General features: G+C 42.2%; 1 protein-coding gene across 1 annotated transcript in view; it reads left to right on the forward strand.

Annotated features, from left to right (window-relative positions):
* The first annotated feature begins 261 nt into the window (after positions 1-261).
* LOC136678268 (rho-related BTB domain-containing protein 2-like) overlaps positions 262-26,948 on the forward strand; it is a 71,300-nt gene continuing 44,613 nt past the window's right edge. Inside the window, exon 1 of the mRNA XM_066656255.1 lies at positions 262-790. The gene's annotated coding sequence lies outside the window, so the exon portion shown is untranslated. The remainder of the gene's footprint in view (positions 791-26,948) is intronic.

Raw genomic sequence — 26,948 nt, forward strand, 5'->3', positions numbered from 1 at the left:
CAGAAAGACGGTGTGGAGAAAAAGGGGGCGGTGGATTTTTTTTTTTTTTTTTTTTTTTTAGAGAGAGGGAGGGAGATAACAAAGGGATAACAGGCAGCGCTCGAGTTTTGTCAGAAAACAGGGACGAGTCAGGGGTTGGTCGAGAGAATTATAGACAGTTATAAGCAGACGTTGGTAGCTTAGTACCACTAACAGGAGCAAATTAATAAACAATACACGATGCTAGCTGTGTTTCTTTAAGTACGCTTTATTACCAGACGTATTTACGCTACACAGTTGCTCTTACTGGCGCTGTACGAAGTTCAAATGCTTGCGTGCTAACTGCTAAAAACACTTTCTTTTTTTCTTTCTCTCTCTCGCTCTCTCCCTTTCAAGAACACAACAAGCAACAACAAAAGGAGACGAAGCAGCTCGCATCAGGACCAGAGAGGACACAAAGGCACTACAGACCAACACCTCTTTGTGTTGTGTTCTTCCTCCCCTTAGTTACTGCATTCCTCCAGGCTTCTCTTTCTTTCTGGAGAGACGTTACCGTGTTGGCCACAGCCTCCCAACCTCAGTCGCAGTCTTAAGGAGCGTCTTTTATTCTGGATCTTCAGCTGGTGAAATTAGCTGCTTCAACTCCGACTCAGATCTCCGAGGGAGGGAAAGTTATCTCCGACCGCCTTCATCTTCATGGACGACAGAAACTCTTTAGCTGTTCCCCGGGAAGAGTGAGTGAGTGAAAGAGCGAGAATTAGAAGAAGCGTGTCGACAAGAAGCAGAACTACGAGAGAGAGAGACACTAAAGGTAAGTTTCCTAGTAACTTTTAAAGCTCTGTGTGTTGTGTCCTCGAGTCCACACACATGTGCGCGTGCTGGCACTGCCTAACGCTTAAGTAGAATACACCGCATTTTAAACACGCTCGCACTAGTTTAGAGTTATTTTTTTCTTACTCGTTTTATGCCTTTAACATGAAAAAAGACGCACTGTCTTTGTTGCTGTTTCGCGCTTCTCTCCCGGGAATCATCACGAGCCACAACCCCCAGATTAAAGCGTAGCAATCCTTAATTAAGTAGTTTTGTAATACTACTTGTCGTTCATAAGGTTATAGGACCTTGCATGACACCTGCATAAGCTTTACAAGACAGCTGACATAAATCTCTAGCCTCTCATAAGGCTCACTCCAAAGAATGTCAGTTGTAAACACAGGGTGAGATTGACTAAACAGCTCTGATGATAACTATCACTTGTTGGAGTAACCCTTCTTAGATATGTATGCAAAATTTTGTTCAACAGTTATGTACCATTAAAAAAAGAAGAATCTCATACTCTAAATCTGGTTCAACTCCAGCAGCTGTGGGTTTGACCTCAAGCCAAACAGCTTCTAAATATTCAAGATACTTGTTGCATTTTCAGTTCCTATAGTTTTTGGGCTTTCAGCAGGGTGACATTCCCCAAATTCAGTTGTTTTAGCCAGATAGGTTTAGCATAGACACATTTTTGAAGCTAATTTTCTTGTTCGATGTGTTGAAAACAAGCAGAGTGAGTTCTGTTTGTCCCTTTTAGTATCATAAGACAATTAATTAATGATAGGCTTTCCATAGTTATACTGGGCAAAGTTGCTAAATTATATTATCACAGCATTAAATAATACTTCAGATTAAATTTACAAAATAAGTGAACAGTAATGTCTGATGTGTTAGAATGTAATTCGAATGCAATAATACATACCTACTCTACAAAATCCCATTATACAGGATGATTATGCTCTCTTTTTATTGAAATAGGCAGCTTTTCCTGTCAGAACAGTATCCACAAAAAGCACAGTAATGCATGTTTTTGACACTCTTTGAATCGTCAATCCACCTACCAATGTGTGTGTTTGGACTGTGGGAGGACTGTGTCACCCGGAGGAAACCCACGCAGACACAGGGAGAACACACCAAACTCCTCACAGTCACCCGGAGTGGGACTTGAACCCACAACCTCCAAGTCCCTGGAGCTGTGTGACTGTGACACTACCTGCTGCACCACTGTGTCGCCCATATTTTTTTATTTAATCTGTCCTTATTTTATCATAATATATCTCTCCAATTACACACCCCTAGGTTATGGTATACTCTTTTTTGGGGGTGGTGACTTGACACAGCTGTATAAACAGTGTTGTCTGGCCCGAGTCCACTCCACTTTTAAAATATGCAGCCTTTTACAGTTTATATCACTCACAACTTCCTCTGTTATTAATTGAACCATGGAATGTCAGCTGCAGTGTAAGAGTGTTATTTTGTTGATGGGGAAAATTGTCTGCAGCTGAACTCTGTGGCTATACCAATACAATGATCTTCAATGTAAATCACTGGCTGGTCAGTGATCTGTGCAGTCTTTCAAAGGACTTTGTAAGGCTTTGATTTTTTTCTCCATGGGAATGATAGCTTTTTTTTTCACTTGGGTGGGGCAGCTCTCTCCTGATGGGCTTCACTGCATGTCCCACTGACCCTGTGTGTCTCTTTTTCTTGGAGAGATTTGTTATTGGTGACTTGAGCTTTCCAGAGAGCTTGCACTCCAAACATTCCAGGCTTCTTGAGTACAGTGGAGCCAGCCAGCTCAGCGCAGCTGGGAACCTTATAAGACTCTGGGGCTCTGAACATTGAGCAATATCACTCTACCCTCAAACTGTATACTGTGATGCCCTCGGAAAAGTGCATATGTGTGTGCAGGAGGGGTGACTGACCTCTGCATATACACAAACATCGCACACACACATGTTCCAACACATGTAATGCACCCTAATACCCTCTTACACAAATAGATGGGTAAGCATGCATACTGTATACACACACACACACTAGAAATACAAACAGATGCCGCCCTGCTGTCCCAGAAACAGTCCTGCAAACTCACCCGCATGCATGCAGACACAAACACACATACTCACACACTCACGCGCCCACACTCAGGGGAAAACAAACATGTGTCGTTCCTTCCCAAACCACATGATGTTTATCTGCACCAGAGCAATGGCAGTTCAGAGGGACAGCCATTGTGGGGTGTTCTATCTTTTCCCTTCTTTCTTGGCGGCTCCTGGAGTTGTTTTTGTAAAGGGAGAGCCTGTGTACAAAGGGAAATCAAGGCCAGTCCAGCATTGGGTGATATAGTGGGAAAAGAGGGATGTAGAAAAAGAAAGAAAGAAGGAAAGAAATAAAGAACACGGGGAGAGGAGTGCAAATCCTGAAGAGAAGGTGCAAAAGGGGGCAGGGTGGGGGTGCTTTGGCCAAATCAAGTCCCAGCTGCATGCAAAATAATGAGAGAGAGAGAGAGATGGTTACAGGAAAACTAGGGGATAATTATTAATGAGAATTTCAAGAGAATGCAAGAAGAAAAAGAAGACACCAAAGGAAGACCAGAGAGAAATGCAAAGATCTGAGAAATGAAATGAAGGCTAATGTTGACAGGACTGAATAAATTTTATAAAATATCTAATTGAAAAATTTTGAGCAATTTTGTGATTGCAGTTTATTTTTGAGAAATTAAGTTCCAAATGTTTAAAATTATGTATCTCCAAAATAGTAATTTTATAGGAAAATTACAAACCTTCATAACTTACCATTGAAGTAAATGTAAAAAAGGTTTTATTCCAGTTCCATTTGGAACATTTAAATTGTTCCATTCATCATGAAATATTCACACAATGTGAAGGACAGCTGCTGTGTCCAAATAATATGGTAAACTAAAAATGCGTTTCTTTGGACAGTGATGATATGCAGCACATCAATCTTTGGTTGTTTCTAATTGGTGTAATAGCCCATTCACAATAATTCATTCATTCATTCATTCATTATCTGTAAGCGCTTATCCAATTCAGGGTCACGGTGGGTCCAGAGCCTACCTGGAATCATTGGGCACAAGGCAGGAATACACCCTGGAGAGGGCGCCAGTCCTTCACAGGGCAACACACACACACACACATTCACTCACACACACGGACACTTTTGGAGTCGTCAATCCACCTACTAACGTGTGTTTTTGGACTGTGGGAGGAAACCGGAGCACCCGGAGGAAACCCGCGCGGACACGGGGAGAACACACCAACTCCTCACAGACAGTCACCCGGAGCGGGAATCGAACCCACAACCTCCAGGTCCATGGAGCTGTGTGACTGCGACACTACCTGCTGCGCCAGTGTGCCGCCTCATTCACAATAATATGAATAATAATACAAACTTGGTCTTTAATGCAACCTGCATCTGTGTTTATGCGTAGTCTTTTCGTTTATTTATTTTTCAGGTGCTTTTATACTAAATTGACTATAACAAGTACCAAATTATACAAGTGCTACATGAATATATTTTCAAAATGCTACAAGGTTGAGAAAGTGTATATACATTTGGTGGAGTGTGCGGAAATATGAAGATCATCACAAAATACTGTAATGCAACACAAACTATTGTGTTACAGTGCATAAAGCTGTGAGAAAATGCCTGTATTCCTACACCATCCAATATTAATATACATGTCATTCAAACAGTGACTCAGGGAACAAAGGCTTTGCATGAGGAACTATCAATAGATTTCATTTCATTTATTAATGACATTTCCTGCATGGCCTGCTTTTAGAGGTGTGTCTTGCAGCGTTCAACATTGATCACCGCAGTTGATCTTGTTAATCATGTTTGTAAGTAGATTCTGAACTTTAGAAGCATGTGTGTTACATGTCATAACCCAATTAAGAATGGGGGTTGATCCACCTAGTTTCTCCAGGTTACACCTTAAAGGAGCATGAATGACATTACCTGTTGCACCACTCTGTCCTTTTTCCTGTATTTACCAGCTTCATATTTGGCTCTCCATAGTTTCATCCTTTCACTAGATGAGGCTGATGTTATCTTTCTTACTGATTTTTAATCTGTGAGGCTGAAGATAACTTTTGAAACACATCCCTTATTCCACACTTTCTTCATTTAGTGCACAGAAACCCTGGAGTTGTTCTCCTTTAATCCATACATGCACTTCTAAACTTTTAACTTTAGCTAACATACTGGTCATGGAGCTTTTTTGAAGGATGCAGAGGCTTTTTAGGTCCAGGAGAGTTTAACAGTATGTCTGCTTGCTTGCTTGCTTCTATGACTGTAGCATGTTGTTTGTCTGATATTGTGTATCATACCTGGCTTGTGGAAAAGGTACTGGGGATTGGCCAGTGGGTCGAAGTTTTGCTCTGGAACAGGCACTTCTCAAAGAAGAAAGTACTGGGTATGGCACTTCTGTCAGAAATGCCAGCGCTTCATATTTCGTAATCTCCAATGACACACCCTGATCGTTTTATAATTTAGTACAATAAATAAATTATATATTACTCCTTTTAATAAAGAATGGGATTTGGCAAGGAGATGCAATGTTATGTATAAAACCAGTCAGATGGATGTACTCATTGTTAAGTTCTGCCCATAGCAGTCAGAAAATTAAATTACCTTAAAGGCTAGGCACCAGCGATATGAAAGTGTCAAACAAATAAATACAGTGGAATTTGAGTTCCTAACTTGTGTTTATTGATAGTCAGAAAACATGTTATTTCTTACTAATTCAAGGAATAAGGTTTAAAAGACCGTTGGTCCCCCCTCCCCTCCAACGGTGTTCGGAAACTCTAATAGGCGTCTTGCCTGTGACGTAGATGGTGGACAATGGAGGTAAACAGGGTAAGGACACTCACTTCGCCTGTTTTAGTTGGTGTTAGTTAACGTTAGCTTGACTTGCTAAACTCGGTGGCTCAGATTATACTCGGCTACGTAGCTGCATTGCGGAGGTTTATAGTGTCGGATGAATTCGAGTTCGACTTCGATCACATTTACAAGAATAACGGTACCTCTAAATTTGAGTTTAGCTTATTGCTAGGCTATTGTCATGAATAATGTTGGTTATTTAGCTAGCTAGATACTGTCATAACAGTCTGTCATAACGGTGTTTTACCGCGGCGTTGTTCAGCTGTTGTCCACCAGTGACGTCACGGTCGCGTTCAAGAATTTCCGTAGCGAGCTCGGGTTTTTCCGTCAATTTAATAAAATTGTCAGTTTTAAAGCAAATTAAGCTGCTATTTTCATTTTAATTCATACTTATATATGTCAGTAACTAAAATAATGTGAAATATTCATGGAGGTCCATTAAGTGGTGCTTAGCCTTTAAAAAGTTTTTGGTTCAGTAATTTGCCAGATCTGACTAATGAAGACTTTTCCTATTCAAGTCACAGACTGGGATGTTCCAATCTAAAACTTAAGTGAGTGCATTTAAGGTGTTTCTGAAGAATTTTAAACACTGTGGTAGACCCATGGTTTGGTGGTTTTTGTCCACATGATTTACGCTGTTGGATCTCCTTTATAAATAGAACAACCTTAAGCCCTTTATAAAAGTTGACAAAAGACTCTGTAGACATACCTGTAATTTTCTGTCTGTTGATGCTATGACCCAGCCCTGCTTTGAGTTTTCATCTCTGTCAATAAAGACAGTGCCAGCACTAAACCTACAGAGTAATATAATATTGAGGCTCTTCCAAAGAGCTTGTAGAACTGGGTAGCATTAGGCCAGGGATCACTGGAGATTGAACATAAAATTCTCTTGAAGATAGAGATGAATTAATAACAATTTTGCCCAGTTAAGCCACTTTTAATTAAGATCAGGTTGGAGTCATTTGCCCATATTTATAACATTACCATATACAAAGCTTTAATATTTGAATGTTCATTTTTGCGATTGAGATCTAAATGAACCCCAAATTTAGAAACAGATGAGATATGTAATTTACACCATAAAAGAAAAAACTTTACACACACATTTCCAGTCTCACTTTTAAAACAGAGAGAGAGAGATTGATATTGTGAGGCAAGAAGCTTGTGTCAAGTGTTGAAAAATATGAGGATATGAAGGTGTGATGTAGGGATGGAGAAGAAGTGATAAGCTATGCTACACAATAATGGGTCCTCTTGCTGTCTGCACCTGTATTCCCTCAGCTGTCTCCTCTAGCCAGTCAGTGATTGTGTGTGTGTGCATGCGTGCATGTCTGAAATGCCTTTCTGAAGCCCATGGTGACAGTGCAGATAGGGATAGTCTATTGCACAACTGTTGATTCACTTTTAGGGGTAATGACCTCAAGCTTTGTGGACCAAAGGTTTCTAATGTGCTGGCTACTCTGGATTTTTTTTAACATCCAACAAGATCTGCACTGCTGTTACACATCATGGCATGAGTCTTGAGAGAAAATATCTATGTTAGACAGGGAATGTTCTCATTCAGGAGGAATTATTAGCTGTGACTGAAAGCTAAAATTTGGCTTAATGTACTGTAATATGAATGACATCAGAGCTTCAAACTTGTAATCTGAAACCTAAACTTTCGTTAAGAATGTGAAGAGTGTGCTATTTTGCTGTGCTTTGGGATCAAGGTTAGAGCAGTTTCATGAAAATGTCTGTGGTGGTCTCACAAGGCTTTGCCACAATATGCAGTTTTCTATTAACATAAGCATTTCTTAGAAAGTAAAGGCAGAAATTTATCAAGTTCTTATGAAAAGGAACTACTGTGAAGAAATTTGCTTTCTGCTTCTCTTGAAATTCTGTACATTCAGTGACATTGAATGGCCAGTCCATTATTCATTTTTGATCATGCTCGACAGTTCTACATCCTTTCAAAACCCATGAATGAGTTGTGCAGCAGTAGGGACTGCCCAGCATCTTTACTGTGGATCTGGATCCTTGGAGCTGTGGACTGCATCTTGTCTGAAAATTTAGGTTGTGTGTTATATTCTGCTTCTTTTTGATACGTCCATGCCCAAGAGGTCAAGCGTCTTTGGTATCTGAATGAATCTGAAGTTTGGCGTCACCTTCTGGGTTTGTGTTATGGCCCTCTTCTTTCTCTGTAGTTAAGTATTTGGAGGAATTCATTCTCCACTCCTCCTGACGGGGCACCGACAGTTGATACTGACCCAGAAACACAGCATGTTAGAGCAGCTTGCATGACACTTCCAGGGAATAGACGGAGCCTGAGATCAAGTATCCAGTTTTGGACTTACAGTGCTCACTTAAGGTCAGTGGGAGAGAGAGGAACCAGATCCAAAATCAACACAGAACTGAAAACAACATCTTCATTGAAACACCACAGAATTGCTGTCAGACCAAGGTGTTTTAGGGCTGTATAAGTTTTAGTCAAAAGGAGGGGGTAAAATAGACACCAGCTTTGTTTGACTGATAGATTTGCTCAAGCAAAATGTTTGATGGAAGTGTTTGGTATGGGCTCCTTACAAAGGCCAAGAATTAAGAGGGTGCGGAAATTTCAGTCTGAAATTTTTCTGTGTTTTTTTTCATGAGGCTTTTTCGGGAAAGTGTGGGACTCATTAAATCAGAATTAAGAAGCCACATTAATGGTTTGCCTGTGCTTGAGCATGAGAGACAAAAAGGGTGGAACCGGAATGAAGTAGGACAAAAAAAAAGAAGAATGACTCACGTACACTTTTTTCTATATTTAAAATACAAGACTAGTCACCCCTCCTGATTTTATGAAAGGAATTCATCACCCTGCATGACAGTCTAAAAGAACCAGTTTTAACTACTGCTGCTGACTTAAATTAGCTGACTTAATTAGAGGCAGTAGTTATATTGGCATCTTGCTCAGCCATTAAATCTGGCTTGTTTACACCCTGTATATGGCCAAAAGTCATGCATCTTTCTTGCATAGACTCTAAGTGTGGTCTTTGCAATGGAGACCACTTGTAGTCACCACTGATCCAATGCCAGAGTGTAAATTTCACCGTAATAAAATTAGAGTGGGGCTTCGTGTTTGGAAATAGAAATTACAGACCTCACCAGACTGAAAATATAAAGCACTGATGCAACCATGCTGACACCCCATGAGTCACTGGGATATCCCTGAACCACAGCATCTACGTGCTGCCTCAAACGTTGCCTGGCCTGCTGCTTCAAGTTGGGTGTTGGTATTGTGGCATGTCTGTAACACTCCCTCACTGAAACCGGTGGGTCACTCCTTAACTGCTTTGCATTTCTGTCCCATGAATGTCCCAGGGATACAATGGAATTATGTACTTTTTCATGCAGGTTGTAGTGTTGGCCAGTGTGATGTGGCATTAGGTGGTACACATTGTCACAATGGGGCTTTAAATTAATGATTAAATTGCACTTTGCCTGGTGCTTTAAATAGAACATTGTTTTTATTGACTCACATTAACTGTAGCGAGGGATCAGCTGACTGTGGCATAAAAACACGTCGGTTCCAAAAGTACCATTAAAACCTACACAAAACACTCTCACAAAAGCAAGGATATCATGTAGTTGTACAGTTACAGCATATTCTCTTTTTGCAAATGGCTTGTTCTTCAAAGAACACCTCAGTATTCATGTTGTTCCATCACTGATAAACCATTATCACTGTGATAGCCAGTGTGAGTTGGCTCAAGGCAGCACATGCGCAGAGCTAACACCACTATAGGTTTTTCCATTGCTTTTTGGTTGTGGCCCCTGGAAACTGTTTACAGGGCAAGAGACGGACAGTTCTCCATTTTCTTGTTGTGCATTTTGTTTATTGTTTCTGTTGTAGCAAAGCCTCGTAAATTCCAAATTGTTACTTTTATAGCAGAAAATGATTATTAGCTTTTTCATACCATATCTAGTGCAGATGGCCATGTGATTGTATGGCCAATGCTGAACAGTTGTTGATGTTCCAGAATGTAAAGGCTATTACATTCATATGATTACATTATATAGGAATCACTTGTGGTAAAGCACATTAGATCCAATCTTCTGGGATGACTAGCAGCAGCTTGTGTACTGCAGTGGACAGCAACACTGGCCGCAAATTGCCAGACTAGAGTTCTTTTTCCAGTTTGTGGAGAAACACCACATTATACCAATAAGAGTCTTTAGGCAAGATGTAACAAGATATAAATTGTAGGTTTAGTTTGCAGAAGTGTTGTGCCAGGTAACGCCCCCCTCTGGTGTCCTGTTACTTAAATGTAAATGTAAAATTAGCTTAAAAGATTTTATTCCAAATAAACTGAATCATTTAAACATTTACTTTAAAGATAAACCTCCCTTTTTAAAAGGTCTAAAGAAACAAAGGGAAATGAAAAATAGAGCATTCGAAGTGACTGTAAAAACATGCATATATGCTTGTTTGTCCACATGTTTGAGTCTATTTCTATCTCGCGTGTTTCTCCTCCACATTTTTAAACAGTGTATGGAGATGCATACCAAAGCAGTTACAGCATCACCCAGTCAACACTCCACAGTCGTCCCAACAAAGCCCCTTCCTGTTTGCTCTGAAAGCCCATGTCCCAAGAGAAATGGAGTCAGACACGCTCAGAGACAGAGAGCAAGAGAGACAGACTGAACAAGAGAGAGAAAGGGATCAACACACACAAGAATGTGACTGAAAACGCAAGACCCCAGTCAAACAGTGGCCTCCTTCTCTTCCCTCCAGGGTCCAGAAATCTCTGCTATCTCTCCCCAGCCTACGACAACAGACAGAATCCGAGAGATACCATATATAGGCAGCTCCTTGTACAAAGTGTATGTTTGAAAGGGAGGATGATTTGGCAAAAATTTAAAATCTCAGTATGTGAAGATATTTTCATATGATATTAAGTAATGATGCAAGTCCAGAATCAGCTGATATTGGACTCAAACACAGCTGCAGTATCAGTTAATTTAAGAAATGTCTTGTTAGTGCACTAGGGTGCTGTTATTAATACTTCTAATATATTTACATAAAAAATAAAAGACCCGTTGGGCATTTTGTAATGCTTAATTTGATTGTTATTCTGATGTTATTTGAACAAGCTAATTATTTGAGGAGTTTACAATATTTAAATTGAAGCTTGCCTTGTTGCCAAAAAAAATCTGTATTCATGTTGCACCTTTAGAAAGTGCTGAAATGCGCTGCATTTAGTCAACTCCACATGAGTTTTAGGTTTCAGGAAAACAGTTCACAGTTAACAATAAATTAATGAGTGGTACACTTCTGTTTAGTATTAGTGTTGTATTTAGTGACATATTTATGCTAAGCTTGTTTGGAGGAAAATAACCTGAGCTAGGTTTTCTGTGCTGTTCTGAAAGTTATGATCAACTTGGAATAGAGGGAAAAGCAGTGCCAAAGAAGGCAATGGGAAACAAGGTATCGCTCTGGCTCTAAGCGCTGTAGAAGCCAAAAAAAAAAAAAAAAAAGCAGGGCTGTGTCTGTAACCCTGTTGCTCTCCCTGCTGCCCCGAGGTGGACGGTCTGATCCGGGCTCTGCCTGCTGTGCCCACAGCCTGAGCTCCAAAGCTGTTTGGCTTGGCAGGGCCTTGTATTTGATCAGCCTGTTTGACCAATCCAGCCTCCTCACCCTCTCCGCACCCACCCTTCTTGTCTCCAGAACCTTTTTTCTTTACATAATACAAGTATACAGGATGCTTTGTGCTAGCAGTGTGATGTTATGAGGCCTCATCCACGTCGAGAGGCTGTGTTCAAACTAAACACAAGAATAATGCTTTAATGATATACCGCATCTGTAAATAATAAGCAATTGTAGGTCACATGACCAAACACTAGTGGTATGTTATATAATTTATGGCCAACAGTTCTCTCTTTCCCATTGAAGGTATGAATAAATTGCTGGTCCACCTTTGCTGCAGTAGCGTCTTCTCATTCCCTGAGAAGGCAAATCGCTACATGTTAAACGATATAAAGATTTAGCCTCATAAACATTAATGAGGTCAGAAACTAATGTTTAGTTTCTACCAGCAGTTTGTAAAACAACTAAACATATTTGTCTGCAATGGCTGACAAAAGAAGATGAATTCACAAATTCTACAGACATTTGAACATATTGGGTTAGTTTCCCAGACAGGGATTAAGCCTAGTCCTGGATTATATCTTCCTTTCAATGAAAAATGACCATTCAGTCTGTTGTGTAGTCCAGGACTAGGCTATAACCCTGTCTGGGAAACCACCCAATGGTCATAATTTATGTCTGACAGGTAGACAACTTGTGCTTACATGCCATTTTGATTAAAAAATGCAAAAAGTAAAAGTTGGCTGCTGACACAAACCGCTTAAACAGGTCCGTTTGAAATTGGACACCAAACATGGAAACTAATGTATTATTGAATATTGCTTTACTACTTTGCTATTTAGAATGGGCCTGTCTCTGAATTTAGCAATACCTTAAATACCACAGTGATTTCAATACTCTATTTAGATCTGTAGCATTATATTTCACTTTCATAATGTTATCAGCCCATATCTGACTTCAAGTACAGTATAAACTTCTTTTCTTCTGTTTCATGGAGCTTTTCTGTTGCTATTCTAGTCTGAAGTGTTTACACATCACATTGTGAGGACAAGTGAAGATATATCCAAACCTCTGACAGCTTAAGGAGATTCCAACATTCCTACAACTAACACATGGGTGTGAATGCCTGGTAATGGCCTGCTGAAGGAGCCCAGACTGTTCATTGAGACAGATTAATGAGTACATTAAATAACAGGTGCCTTGTCCGGCTGAATCGTGATCAGTTGCATGAACTATAGTTTTTCTAAATGCCTCATGACTTTAGTGAATCCTGAAACGGTCCAGTGCAATGCTGTCCATCACATGGCATTTAAAATAGTACACAATCACATCAAACAACATGTTTTGTGCCTATTTTAGAGACGTTATATATATTTTGCCGGGCTGTGAGATATCTGATTTCCTTGGCATGTTGGATTAATGGCCCACGCTATTTTTTTGACCAACTCATTTTAATGTGGTTTATCATGTAAAAGGATCTGAATCTGGATCTGCTGATGTTTGGTTAATGATGCGTACAGCACATAACAAAAATGCGGTGATTGTTAAGAGACTTATTTGCATTTTTTCAGCCTTCTGCCATACTTCAAAGGCTAGTAATGCCATAGTGATTATTGAAGAACACATTCTGGACCCTTAATTGCCATCCTTCTAAAACTCTCCTCTGTCACCTGCAAAACCTTACACCTCCTTCATGAGCTAATCTGCTGTTATCTGGAGAGACACTTGCCCTGTAAATCAGATGTTCAGGTACTCAGCTGTGGCGTAGTCCTGTGATTAATCCTTGGCGCTGGAGCAGCTGGATCAAGCCTTAATGAGATTAGTCTCTTCACTTTAGCTGGCTGTGCTTAAAGAGCCTCATGTTCAACCTCTGGGGATATCCTGCTGAGAACATTACCTAATGTGTACATGCCCTTGTGTCATCTGATCTGAGATCAGACATTGGCATTTCCTTCACAGCAGGTAAACTTGAACTGTAACTGTGAGAGCTGACCTCCGATAAGTTGACGAGAAGTGATTTTGATAAAGCAAACTGTTCAGTTGAATAAAAAAGCATACAGGTCTGATTCAGTGAACAGTGATTATGATTAAAACTGTTAGTATGAGCTAATTATTACTTTTAATTGACATTTTAAGTAGCTTGGGTCCTGCCATATACTTCTGTAGACGTCTGAGGAGCTTGTATAGAAGTGTGGGGACTAGTTAGCCAACCATATTGTAGCTAACCTATGCTACATCTATGAGATAACAGCAGAATAGTTTCTGTCAGACAATGTTAGACATCTTGCCCCTTATTTTGGATCCACCTTGATCAGACTTTCATCAGAAATTTCAGTCAGTTTGTTCCCACCCTAATAAGTCTACATTCCCATCCACATGGAGCCCAGAATATCTCCTGTTTATCCCAAGACATACTTGTTATGTCTGTCCCTAGAAGACTACATACTAAGTCAGCTAACCAAGTCCAAGTCCTGCTCTACTACAGCCCTTGAACCCTTGAGAATGAAAACTGACAGGTACTGATAAAGCAGTGGAACTTTAATGTTCAGGCATTCAGGAAGCCCTGATGAACAAATGAGCCTGAATCTCCTGCCATCCATGGAGCTCCAATAAACTCTCTCCATATCCATCAGAACAGCTTTATGCCACTGAAGAATGCAGTGCATCCGCTGACCCGAGTGCACCTCCAGCCTTGCATATCCTTATGTCCATCACCCATGCTGGTTTATTAGCACTGGGGCTCAGGGAGGCCAATGAATTGTATGAGCGACAGCAGAACACCATTCTCTACAGTGGTGCTCTGAACAATTAAGTCTTATCTGTCTGAATGCACTTGAGGACTGTTAAGAATGGAGAAAGGGGTCTGGAGATGAAGGTCTTTTGGCAGGGGTTCCATTAATCTGAATCTTTGCATTTGACAGGGAGCAAGATTTTTTGAATGCTACTGTTATCTCTGTGTGTGTGTGTGTGTGTGTGTGTGTGTGTGTGTGTGTGTGTGTGTGTGTGTGTGTGTTTTGTTTGTGTTTGCGCTGACAGTACTCTCAGGGACCTGCATCATATCACTGAGGCCAAAGGCACTTTTCCACAACACATCTGCCCCACTGCTCTGCTGCATGCATTGACACCCATTTCAGAAGCACATGGCTCTCCAGCCCTGACAAGAGCCCCGGGGAAAATAATGATCCAAACCACACTCAGGTTCCTACACTGACTGTATGACATAACAGTAATGAGTCTCAGAGAGAGGAAAAAAAACATGCTTAAAGCAATATTATGTGGTAAATATGTATCAACAATTAGTATTATTAAAACTTCACGTCTAAATCATCAAGTGCCTCGGATTTGTTTCTTAAGCGGGTAGGTGGATTGGCCGTAGCAAATTGCTCACAGTTGAGTGTGTGAGTGACTGTGTGACACCTGAGTGTATCCTGCTTTGCGCCCTATAATTCCTGATGGGCTTTGGACCCACACTTTTTGGAACAGTTACAGAAAGTGAATGAATGCTTGGACATTAACCTAATTTGAATACGGAGCAAACGGACCTTGGATCGTTGGTTATAGTTTTCACTGTCTATGACTGCATATGATGGATTGCAAAAAAAAATCACTCTAAATCCAATGAGCTTAGTACAGTTGAATAATTTCCTGGATTTGTGCAATATTACAGTGACCCTGAAATGGATTAAGAGGAAAAGATGATGATGATTTGTGTAGTATTAATATTTTATGACAACATAACCAAGCTGCAATACAGTAACATTCATTCATTCATTCATTCATCTATTATCTAGTTCAGGGTCGCAGTGGGTCCAGAGCCTACCTGGAATCATTGGGCGCAAGGCGGGAATACACCCTGGAGGGGGCGCCAGTCCTTCACAGGGCAACACACACTCACACATTCACTCAAACCTACGGACACTTTTGAGTTGCCAATCCACCTACCAACGTGTGTGTTTTTGGACTGTGGGAGGAAACCCACACGGACACAGGGAGAACACACCAAACTCCTCACAGGCAGTCACCCAGAGCGGGAATCAAACCCACAACCTCCAGGCCCCTGGAGCTGTGTGACTGCGACACTACCTGCTGCACCACCGTGCCGCCCTATAGTACCATGAATAGCATAAAAACAATGTCATACATTATATACTGTATTTATTACGTAACATTCTTCCATGATGTTTCATGCTGTGGTTGAAACACTGCATGAATAGTTACAGTGAGTAGATAATGTGCATGAAATCTAGTAAGGATACAGTCCTGACATACTTGGAGAGCTTGAAATTGATCACTGATAAAACCGTTTCAGTCATTCAGAGATAAAACCAGGAAAAAAACAAGTTCTCTTTGTCTCACGCCACTCTCTTTCTTTCTCTTTCCCCTACTGAGCTGCCCTTTTCCTCTTTGACTTTACACCTACTTTGTTCCTCCCTCACATTGCTGGTGTGTACCTCCTTACTATCTTACTCTGCTCCCTTCTGATTCTCCTTCCCTCACTATTCCTCACATTCTGCTGTCACTTCTTCTCTCTGCAGCTATTTCAGTTCTCAAAATATTTCTCCCCTCGTTTATCCTCCGATCGTTTTTTCCCTCATTTATCTGGGCTGTTTTGTTTGTCTTATCTTGCTCGGATGTTCTGTACACACACACACTCTCACAAGTTGCTCACATGGGCAGCAACATGCCGGCGATATGACGAAACGTCTTCCTCTTCCCCGTATCACGGCCTCGTGTGTGCTGTGGGAAATGTGCTGATATCTCTGTGCTATGAGGCTAAAACTGCTCTCCTCTTGTGGTGACACCAGCAATTAGCACTAACAACACCTCAACTGTGGTGTGGAGCACTATAACAGATGTACCCATTCCAGTCATATCACATGTCTGCTGACCCACTGATATGGTACAGAACCAACGTGCCTGCCTCAAATTACCTCATTGAATTTGAACTCACCGAATTATCTCTTCACGTGCGAGTAAAGGGCCTGACCTACTTGTGTGAGACTGAACTTGGACGATGCAGGACAAGTACATACTGGCATACTTCTCTAGCTATACTTTACCATAGTGGTGTAATAACACATCACAATATTATAATATTACAGTGAAAAACTGTGACATTCCCTCTATCCGAAATGCCTCTCTATTCACTACTCCCTACATTATTTACTATATTGTGCACTATTATAGGGAAACTAATTCAGGAGGGTACTTAATGGTTTTGGACACAACCTCATGCAGCTTTTACCAAACATCCATTCATTGTCTGTAACCGCTTATCCAGTTCAGGGCCATGGTGGGTCCAGAGCCTACCTGGAATCATTGGGCGCAAAGCGGGAATACACCCTGGAGGGGGTGCTAGTCCTTCACAGGGCAACACACATTCACTCACACCCTCACACCTACGCACACATTTTGAGTCGCCAATCCACCTACCAACGTGTGTTTTTGGACTGTGGGAGGAAACCGGAGTTTTACCAAACAGTGCAGTGGATTATGGGTTATCTGCTATCTCCTGGTGTACATGGGTTGCACAGTACTTTTTTGCAGTGCATTTTGGGATTGTTTGAGTGCACTGAAAATTGTCCACTATGTTTCAGACACTATTACAAAATGGTGAAACCTCAAATTAGTGTACTATATAGCACATAGGGCAGTTTTGGAAATGGCAATTGTGCATCACATAGAGGTGAAAATGCTTCATGGAGAATTAACATTCCATTAAATCAAATACATTATTATTTAATTAATTGTTGCACTGCAAATAATTAGCAGTGTTTGACAACTTACTGCAACACTGTTCCCGCCACTTGGCTCTGTTGTTGTTAGGGGGCAAAATTGTACGTTTATTTGTCATTTTTCTTCATTTGAATTGTGTTCCTAATATGAGAATACCAGACTGTGAGGACCACGGATGTAGGAATCTGCTCGGACTGCTGTGGTCTAGGGCTGATGTAGGGTCAGTGGATCAGGCCCAGCAGGGGTCAGGCCTGATTTGGCCAACAACTCTGCCATTGGCCTGCATGCTCCTTTTGAGCCTGGGGAGCCTAGAATGGGGGATTGAATGATGATGTGTGTCTGAGGAAGAAGGATTTGGTTGTTTTTTTTTTTTTGTATGTAATGGATTCTAGAGTTGGTTTGTTTAGATTGAAAGGAATTTTTTTTTTAGAGTTTTTGTTTTGCTTTCAGATGTGGGTCCGTGTTTTTTGAAAAAGACACCTCTGTGTGTGTGTCTGATTTGAGATTTATTGGCAAACAGCTGATATTTGTTTTCAGTTGTATATAAGCCACATCTGATTCAGATTGGATTGTCAGATATTTCTTTTAATTAATTAATTTGTTTATTTAATTTTTGCCATTCAAAGTGCATCACTTTTTGCCTTCAAACCCTCAGGTCACTTGGTCACTTTTAACTTGCAATGTGGACACACTCATACATTCATTCATTGTCTGTAAGCGCTTATCCAGTTCAGGGTTGCAATGGATCCAGAGCCTACATGGAATCACTGGGTGCTATGTGGGAACATTCCCTGGAGGGGGCGCCAGTCCTTCACATGGCGAACACACACTCACACCTTCACTCACACACTCACACCTATGGACACTTTTTGAGTCCGGTTTGAGGAAACCCACCCGGACACAGGGAGAACACACCAAACTCCTCATAGACAGTCACCAAGAGCGGGACTTGAACCCATAACCTCCAGGACCTTGGAGCTGTCTGACTGCGACTCTACCTGCTGTGACACCGTGCCACCCTAATGTGGACACTGCATAATTTTAAAAAATTAGTCTGATTTTTTTTTTTTTTTTCTGCAGTGTGAACTATGTCTTAAAGTATCAGACAGACAGAAGCTCACATCCTGCATGGCCTAGTTTTAAAGCCTATGACATAAATTAAAGACCATACCAAATAATCACTTCTTATGGACAGCCTTAAATTCCCATACTACTTTTATTTGCTCTCCATCTTCAAACAATGTTCCAGATCCCCCAACTCCATCACTTGTTTTTCTGTGCTTGCCTGAAGGGCCAGGGGCCCTCACTTTCTCAGGGTCTGCTGCTGCATTGGCACTGCCAAGCCTGCTAGAGTCCAGCTGGGTTTCAGACAGACAGCAGAAAGGCCTGCATTGAAAGAAGTGTGGGAACAGGCCTGGGACTGCCACCACTGCCCCTCACTAAGCTATGACCTCATGCCTGTTCACCCTGCTTCACAGTGGACATTTGAGCTCAGACATTTTTTTACTTTTAAAAGTTTTTTGTTAGATTTTTTTTTCTTTTTTACATTTAAATAAGTGCCTACGGTTTGCAAAGGACTTATTTGTTTTATCGTCTCAGCAGTGGAGTAGTTTGCAACTGATTTCAATGTAGGACTATCCTTTTCAGGCAGACCAGTAGAGGTCAGTGTTCTTAACCTGAGCTGCTTCAGTGGCACAGACAGGCAATAGTGTGGGCTATTTTTAGCAGCATGCAAAACATTTACAAAGCCTCTTTTACTAGGGCTGTGGTCCATCTTCCTTTCATAATTTTTGGAGGTTACACAAAAGGTTCCCATTTAAATCATCTGCCTTTCTTGGAATCTTGTATTTCCTGGAAGAGCTCAATGTTTCTTTTGTTTTAAACGCCACAGTTCTGGGTCAGTGCAAATTCGGTGGCCAGAAAAGAGGCTTAATTCTTCGGATGCACAAGAGTTTGTGGATTGTTCCAGAAGTGAATCCCTACGTGCTTTACAGCACTTTGCTTATAGGTCTTCCATTAGTTAGAGGCTTTTATACTGTCATAATAATGTTTGTATGCCCTGTGTGTGGTGTATTTAAGTGACATTGAGAACAAAAACTATCTAAGATTATTCCCTGTCTAGAGGCTGATGTGATATATTTTTGTGAAAAATGTTGTCATATAAAATGCAGTATGTCCATTCCAAAACCTCCCTATTAATCATATTGTTTCAAATGCATTTGAGAAGTTGTTAAAATAAATAACATAGCTTAATCATTTTTAGACTTGCAGACGAGTTTGATGTAATAAACCTGCGTACGTGTAAATGTGATGTATGACATCCATCGAGTTGTGGCATTCCACGTGGAGCAGAGGAGTGAGGTTTAGTGTTTTGTAACAAGCGCGCGCTTGGGCTTGGCTTCGGCACGCTGTGGGTTAACAGTGAGCTAGGGTCTCTAGAGGGGAAGGGGGCGGTGCCTCTCCGCCTGGTGGGCGGGGTCGAACAAAAAGATTGGCTAAGCATTTTCTTGCGTCAAGGTTTGGGTTGTGGCTCGGCCATTGTGACGCAAGACGGAGGGGCGTGTCCGGTAGGCGAAATCAGCTGTGGAAACAATAACACTTAAACGAGACCCCGTTTACACACACCCCGACCCTCACACACACAAAAAACGACATGTTTATAAAGCAGTGTGTATAATTGGAAAGTAAAGGAGCTTAAAGCTGAGCAAAGGTGGAGCAGAAGGTACACTTCTCTGCAGAAAAGCATAACTTCTTGCAAGCGAGCACTACGGAGATGCCTCCTCCTTCCTTCGTGACAGGGGCGAGATAAAGCAGATCTCAGTGTCTTCACAGCGCTGTATGTGTTTGTGTTTAAAGTCGTTTCAAGCTTTTGTTTTGACTTCCTCCGCTCCGGCTTAACGGGAGCAAGGAGCGGAAGAAGAGCGGACTGGCATGTGGGTCAACTCCGGAACCGTCGGAAGGTAGGCTGGGGGAAATGTCAGTGTCACATGTTTTATCTCAGAACAACAGTCAGCGGCTATAACAGCGCTGGAAGTGGAGCTGAAGTTGAATTTTCATACGTATTTTCTATTGCTTTTCATTCGCTTTTTCGATTATTTTACGTAGCCTGCCGTTCCATTCGAATGCTCAGCTCGGTTCCATTCTGTCCATTCGAGTTCGGTCCATTCTCCGGCTACCTTTGAGAACGTTCCAGCAGCTTCTTTTTCGGATTTTCAGTTCCATCCCGCTCTTCAGCTTCTTATTCGCTTCTTGCGTTCCGTTCCACCTTAAATGGTGCAGCAGTTAGGTTCAGGCACTGGCATTCTTCCACACAACTGCTGCATCATTTAAGGTGGAGCGAAGTCTTCTAATAAAAAAAAACTGGCGAATAAGATGCCAACTTCAGCCTCGAGAAATGTGAAACTCCATTGTGTGAAAATATTAGGCAACACGCCTCCTAAAACTAATTATTCTGTCATCTAAGAGTCTCTTTTGCGCTAATGTAGAATTAGTCTTACAGGTACAGCAGCCTACACCAGTGCGTTATCCCCTCTGTTTCCCTTTTTTTCCCGCCTCGCTCGCGCGCATGGGCTTGGCTCCGCTTTGCTGCATCTCCTTTCTTACCCACAGCAGCATTGGAACAGTATTTACTTAACCAAGAAACCCCAAATGTTTCGTTACTGCTTACTTGTATAAGCTTTCTCTATGTCTAAGGCGAGAAATCCTCTTATCGAGAGAGCTTGTTTCTCATTAGTATTTCTCAATGAAACGCCTTCTCTATGAATACAGGATTGTTGCTGCTTGGAAATATGAATGGTGGTGGTGGGGGGGTTTATCAATGGCTGCCCACAGATGCGTCCCATTACACCTATTCACCTGATGTAATCACTTGAAATACTGCACATTACTCGGGTTAGCTTTAGCTATTTATTCTGAGCTATGAAACAACACTTCAGTGATTATTATAACAATTTAAAGATGTTGTAAAGAAGACTTCACAGTGATATGAAAATTAAGAGCAGCATTCATATTGTCAGTGTATTGAAAATACTGAATGTACTTTGTTATCAAGCATTATTGAATAAGCATGCCATTATCTTTACATGCTAATATCTCCACATCCACCCTTTCCATTCACTTGCTCTAGGGCTACCCTTGCTCTATTTACTAACATCATTAAGAAAACTTATAATTGCTTTGAGAGACAATGATTCTTCTTAGTCTAGTGTTTTATTAATGCATTTTAAATGGAGAGTCTTCATTGTTATGGAGACACACTTCAATTTGCAGCTATTTGAAGAGCCCACATAAAAATATTTTTCCTTGCTTTTTGTAACTAAAAAGAGTTTAATGTATGGAAATATTGTTTAAGTTTCAGATCCTTCTTTTATTCACCATTTCATAAAATTGCAAGAGCTTTTCATTGTGTCTTAGGGCCCTTAGGCAAATGTAGAAAACAGACAATTATCCTTCTTCCACTAAACTTTATTCGTAGCCATTTGCGTTCCGCTTAAGTGTTCTTTTGGCAATCAGCATACCCAAATTCATCTAGCAGACCGCCAGATAGTGAAACCTGATTCATCACTGCAGAAAACACATTTCTATGGAGTCCAGTGGCATAGTGGCATGCCTTACATCACTCCAGCTGTTGCTTGGCATTGTGCGTAGTGATCTTTAGGCTTGTGCACAATTGCTCAGCCATGGAAACACATTTCCAGGCATTGTTGCTTCCAGAGACTATTTGGAGCTCTGTGATGTGTGATGCAGATGCAGCAAGAGTTTTTACATGCAACACAATTCAGTACTTTTGTGTTTTCAGCTTGGTTTAGGTAGTACACCACATTGTGGCTGAGCTAACAATAACAACACTTTCGTATATTTGCCAAGTCTAGGGCATACATTTAATGAAATTATTTTTGTCATAGATGACACCCTCTGTCAGTGCCATGTTGAAGTAGCTGAGGTTTAAATCGATTTAACCAATTAAAAAAAATTTTGTATTCTGGAATAGCAAAATATTTAGGTGTCAGTCTTATTGTGGGGTGACACGGTGGCGCAGCGGGTAGTGTCTCAGTCACACAGCTCCAGGGACCTGGAGGTTGTGGGTTTGAGTCCCGCTCCGGGTGACTGTCTGTGAGGAGTGTCGTGTGTTCTCCCTGTGTCTGCGTGGGTTTCCTCCGGGTGACTGTCTGTGAGGAGTTTGGTGTGTTCTCCCTGTGTCTGCGTGGGTTTCCTCTGGGTGACTGTCTGTGAGGAGTGTGGTGTGTTCTCCCTGTGTCTGCGTGGGTTTCCTCTGGGTGACTGTCTGTGAGGAGTGTGGTGTGTTCTCCCTGTGTCTGCGTGGGTTTCCTCTGGGTGACTGTCTGTGAGGAGTTTGGTGTGTTCTCCCTGTGTCTGCGTGGGTTTCCTCTGGGTGACTGTCTGTGAGGAGTGTGGTGTGTTCTCCCTGTGTCTGCGTGGGTTTCCTCCGGGTGACTGTCTGTGAGGAGCTTGGTGTGTTCTCCCTGTGTCTGCATGGGTTTCCTCCGGGTGACTGTCTGTGAGGAGTTTGGTGTGTTCTCCCTGTGTCTGCGTGGGTTTCCTCTGGGTGACTGTCTGTGAGGAGTGTGGTGTGTTCTCCCTGTGTCTGCGTGGGTTTCCTCTGGGTGACTGTCTGTGAGGAGTGTGGTGTGTTCTCCCTGTGTCTGAGTGGGTTTCCTCTGGGTGACTGTCTGTGAGGAGTTTGGTGTGTTCTCCCTGTGTCTGCGTGGGTTTCCTCTGGGTGACTGTCTGTGAGGAGTGTGGTGTGTTCTCCCTGTGTCTGCGTGGGTTTCCTCTGGGTGACTGTCTGTGAGGAGTTTGGTGTGTTCTCCCTGTGTCTGCGTGGGTTTCCTCTGGGTGACTGTCTGTGAGGAGTGTGGTGTGTTCTCCCTGTGTCTGCGTGGGTTTCCTCCGGGTGACTGTCTGTGAGGAGCTTGGTGTGTTCTCCCTGTGTCTGCATGGGTTTCCTCCGGGTGACTGTCTGTGAGGAGTTTGGTGTGTTCTCCCTGTGTCTGCGTGGGTTTCCTCTGGGTGACTGTCTGTGAGGAGTGTGGTGTGTTCTCCCTGTGTCTGCGTGGGTTTCCTCTGGGTGACTGTCTGTGAGGAGTGTGGTGTGTTCTCCCTGTGTCTGAGTGGGTTTCCTCTGGGTGACTGTCTGTGAGGAGTTTGGTGTGTTCTCCCTGTGTCTGCGTGGGTTTCCTCTGGGTGACTGTCTGTGAGGAGTTTGGTGTGTTCTCCTTGTGTCTGCATGGGTTTCCGCCAGCTGCTCCGGTTTCCTCCCACAGTCCAAAAACACATGTTGGTAAGTGAATTGACGACTCAAGTGTCTGTAGGTGTGAATGTGTGTGTCTGTGTTGCCCTGTGAAGGACTGGCACCCCCTCCAGGGTGTATTCCTGCCTTGTGCCCAATGATTCCAGGTAGGTTCTGGACCCACCGCGACCCTGAACTGGATAAGGGTTACAGATAATGAAAGAATGAATGTCTTGTTTGTGCTGAACTGTATGAGTTTTTGTGTTTTACTTCATATGTAACAATTTATAGGTATCTATTTTGTTAGTGTATACAAATGTTATATATTCTTACGTGATAAATTCGCACACCTTGACTGATGATGTGGCATAAGCCAATAGATCTCACCAGTGTATCCCTATTGATTATTTGTGCTGTTGTGAACAAATCTTCTGAAGACGTAAACAGTCTGGAATCTGCAAATGATCCATTTTATTCATCACCTAGAGGCATGTATAAAATCTAGTGTTTTTGTTGTTGTTGTTTTGAAGTCTAATTAAGGTTTGATTTAGCACTGATTTTTTTCTGTAAAACCCTAACTATGTCCAGTTCCCAAAGGCAATCCAGACTGATCTCAGATTCTGCTCCTTCAGTAGCGCAGTCTGAAAGCCTTCACTTTGGCGTTGGAAGTGAAGGAAGAGTCTCGGCCAAGGGCCAGCCTTAACAAGCCTTTCTTCTGTCCTTGGCTGACTTTCCCTTTGGGAGCAAAGGTGCTGTTGTGTTTGGAGAGCATCTGACAGCTGAGGTCCGCAGAGAGCCCGTGGGACTGCGCTGGCTGGTTAAACATTGGAGAATGCTTACTTGGCATGTTGCAACAACTCACACCAATGTCTTGATCCCGGCTTTTGGTGCATGCACTCATTTGTGCACGTAGCTGAGATGTTTTGTGGACATACATTGTTGTGTATCACCTTCTTCTTGGTTTATTTTGAGTCATTTACAGTGTGCAATTGTGAGGGAGTGGGGCAACAGCAAAATAGACAGTGGTCTTTTGTATGTTAGGCTTAATGGATATATTCCAAAGGTGTGGGAAGAATTCTCAAAACAGAGTGAGTCTTTTCTAACACTCCATTAAAAATAAAGGTGCTATTAAGGGATCTTTGGAGCAATACTTAGAGGAACCACTGTAGAATCCCTAATGTGTCAACTTCAGCAGCTTTTGATTGTGTAAATGAGATGTGCATGCAATGTGAGTGTGAAGCACCTTTTTAAAGTTTAATGCAAAGGTTCTTCAATACCAGTTAAAGGCTTTTCCTAGAACCAGGCATCAAGACAAGAATTATTTAGCAACTTTATTGTTTAAGAATGAAGGTTCAGTCTCTAACTCACTTTGAATCAAGGGCAGAGAATAATTTTTCTTTGTCTCCGCTCAGTGCATTTTTAAAGAATATTTAACATCCAACAGGTTCATTTGATTTTAGCTGCTTAAAAATCTTATTAAGATTGAGGTTCATCCATCACTTTGTGAATTGATTTAGGAATAGTGTAAATTTTGCAGACTGAAACCATCCCGCAGGTTCTTACATATTTTTTAAAAATTAATTTATTTTTTGTTTGATTAAAATTTAAATGATTTATTATACTCTAGGGACATGGAGGTTGTGGGTTTGATTTCCGCTCCGGGTGACTGTCTGTGAGGAGTTGGTGTGTTCTCCCTGTGTCTGTGTGGGTTTCCTCCGGGTGACTGTCTGTGAGGAGTTGGTGTGTTCTCCCTGTCTGTGTGGGTTTCCTCCGGGTGACTGTCTGTGAGGAGTTGGTGTGTTCTCCCTGTGTCTGTGTGGGTTTCCTCCGGGTGACTGTCTGTGAGGAGTGTGGTGTGTTCTCCCTTCTGTCTGCGTGGGTTTCCTCCAGGTGACTGTCTGTGAGGAGTGTGGTGTGTTCTCCCTTCTGTCTGCGTGGGTTTCCTCCAGGTGACTGTCTGTGAGGAGTGTGGTGTGTTCTCCGCGTCTGCGTGGGTTTCCTCCAGGTGACTGTCTGTGAGGAGTTGGTGTGTTCTCCCAGTATCTGCGTGGGTTTCCTCCAGGTGACTGTCTGAGAGGAGTTGGTGTGTTCTCCCTGTGTCCATGTGGGTTTCCTCCGGGTGACTGTCTGAGAGGAGTTGGTGTGTTCTCCCTGTGTCTGCGTGGGTTTCCTCCGGGTGACTGTCTGAGAGGAGTTGGTGTGTTCTCCCCGTGTCCGCGTGGGTTTCCTCCGGGTGCTCCGGTTTCCTCCCACAGTCCAAAAACACATGTTGGTAGGTGGATTGGCGACTCAAAATGTGAAACAGAAAGTGAATGAATGCTTGGACATTAACCTAATTTGAATACGGAGCAAACGGACCTTGGATCGTTGGTTATAGTTTTCACTGTCTATGACTGCATATGATGGATTGCAAAAAAAAATCACTCTAAATCCAATGAGCTTAGTACAGTTGAATAATTTCCTGGATTTGTGCAATATTACAGTGACCCTGAAATGGATTAAGAGGAAAAGATGATGATGATTTGTGTAGTATTAATATTTTATGACAACATAACCAAGCTGCAATACAGTAACATTCATTCATTCATTCATTCATCTATTATCTAGTTCAGGGTCGCAGTGGGTCCAGAGCCTACCTGGAATCATTGGGCGCAAGGCGGGAATACACCCTGGAGGGGGCGCCAGTCCTTCACAGGGCAACACACACTCACACATTCACTCAAACCTACGGACACTTTTGAGTTGCCAATCCACCTACCAACGTGTGTGTTTTTGGACTGTGGGAGGAAACCCACACGGACACAGGGAGAACACACCAAACTCCTCACAGGCAGTCACCCAGAGCGGGAATCAAACCCACAACCTCCAGGCCCCTGGAGCTGTGTGACTGCGACACTACCTGCTGCACCACCGTGCCGCCCTATAGTACCATGAATAGCATAAAAACAATGTCATACATTATATACTGTATTTATTACGTAACATTCTTCCATGATGTTTCATGCTGTGGTTGAAACACTGCATGAATAGTTACAGTGAGTAGATAATGTGCATGAAATCTAGTAAGGATACAGTCCTGACATACTTGGAGAGCTTGAAATTGATCACTGATAAAACCGTTTCAGTCATTCAGAGATAAAACCAGGAAAAAAACAAGTTCTCTTTGTCTCACGCCACTCTCTTTCTTTCTCTTTCCCCTACTGAGCTGCCCTTTTCCTCTTTGACTTTACACCTACTTTGTTCCTCCCTCACATTGCTGGTGTGTACCTCCTTACTATCTTACTCTGCTCCCTTCTGATTCTCCTTCCCTCACTATTCCTCACATTCTGCTGTCACTTCTTCTCTCTGCAGCTATTTCAGTTCTCAAAATATTTCTCCCCTCGTTTATCCTCCGATCGTTTTTTCCCTCATTTATCTGGGCTGTTTTGTTTGTCTTATCTTGCTCGGATGTTCTGTACACACACACACTCTCACAAGTTGCTCACATGGGCAGCAACATGCCGGCGATATGACGAAACGTCTTCCTCTTCCCCGTATCACGGCCTCGTGTGTGCTGTGGGAAATGTGCTGATATCTCTGTGCTATGAGGCTAAAACTGCTCTCCTCTTGTGGTGACACCAGCAATTAGCACTAACAACACCTCAACTGTGGTGTGGA

Source organism: Hoplias malabaricus, chromosome Y (assembly GCF_029633855.1).
Source record: "Hoplias malabaricus isolate fHopMal1 chromosome Y, fHopMal1.hap1, whole genome shotgun sequence".
NCBI classification, from domain to species: Eukaryota; Metazoa; Chordata; class Actinopteri; order Characiformes; family Erythrinidae; genus Hoplias; species Hoplias malabaricus.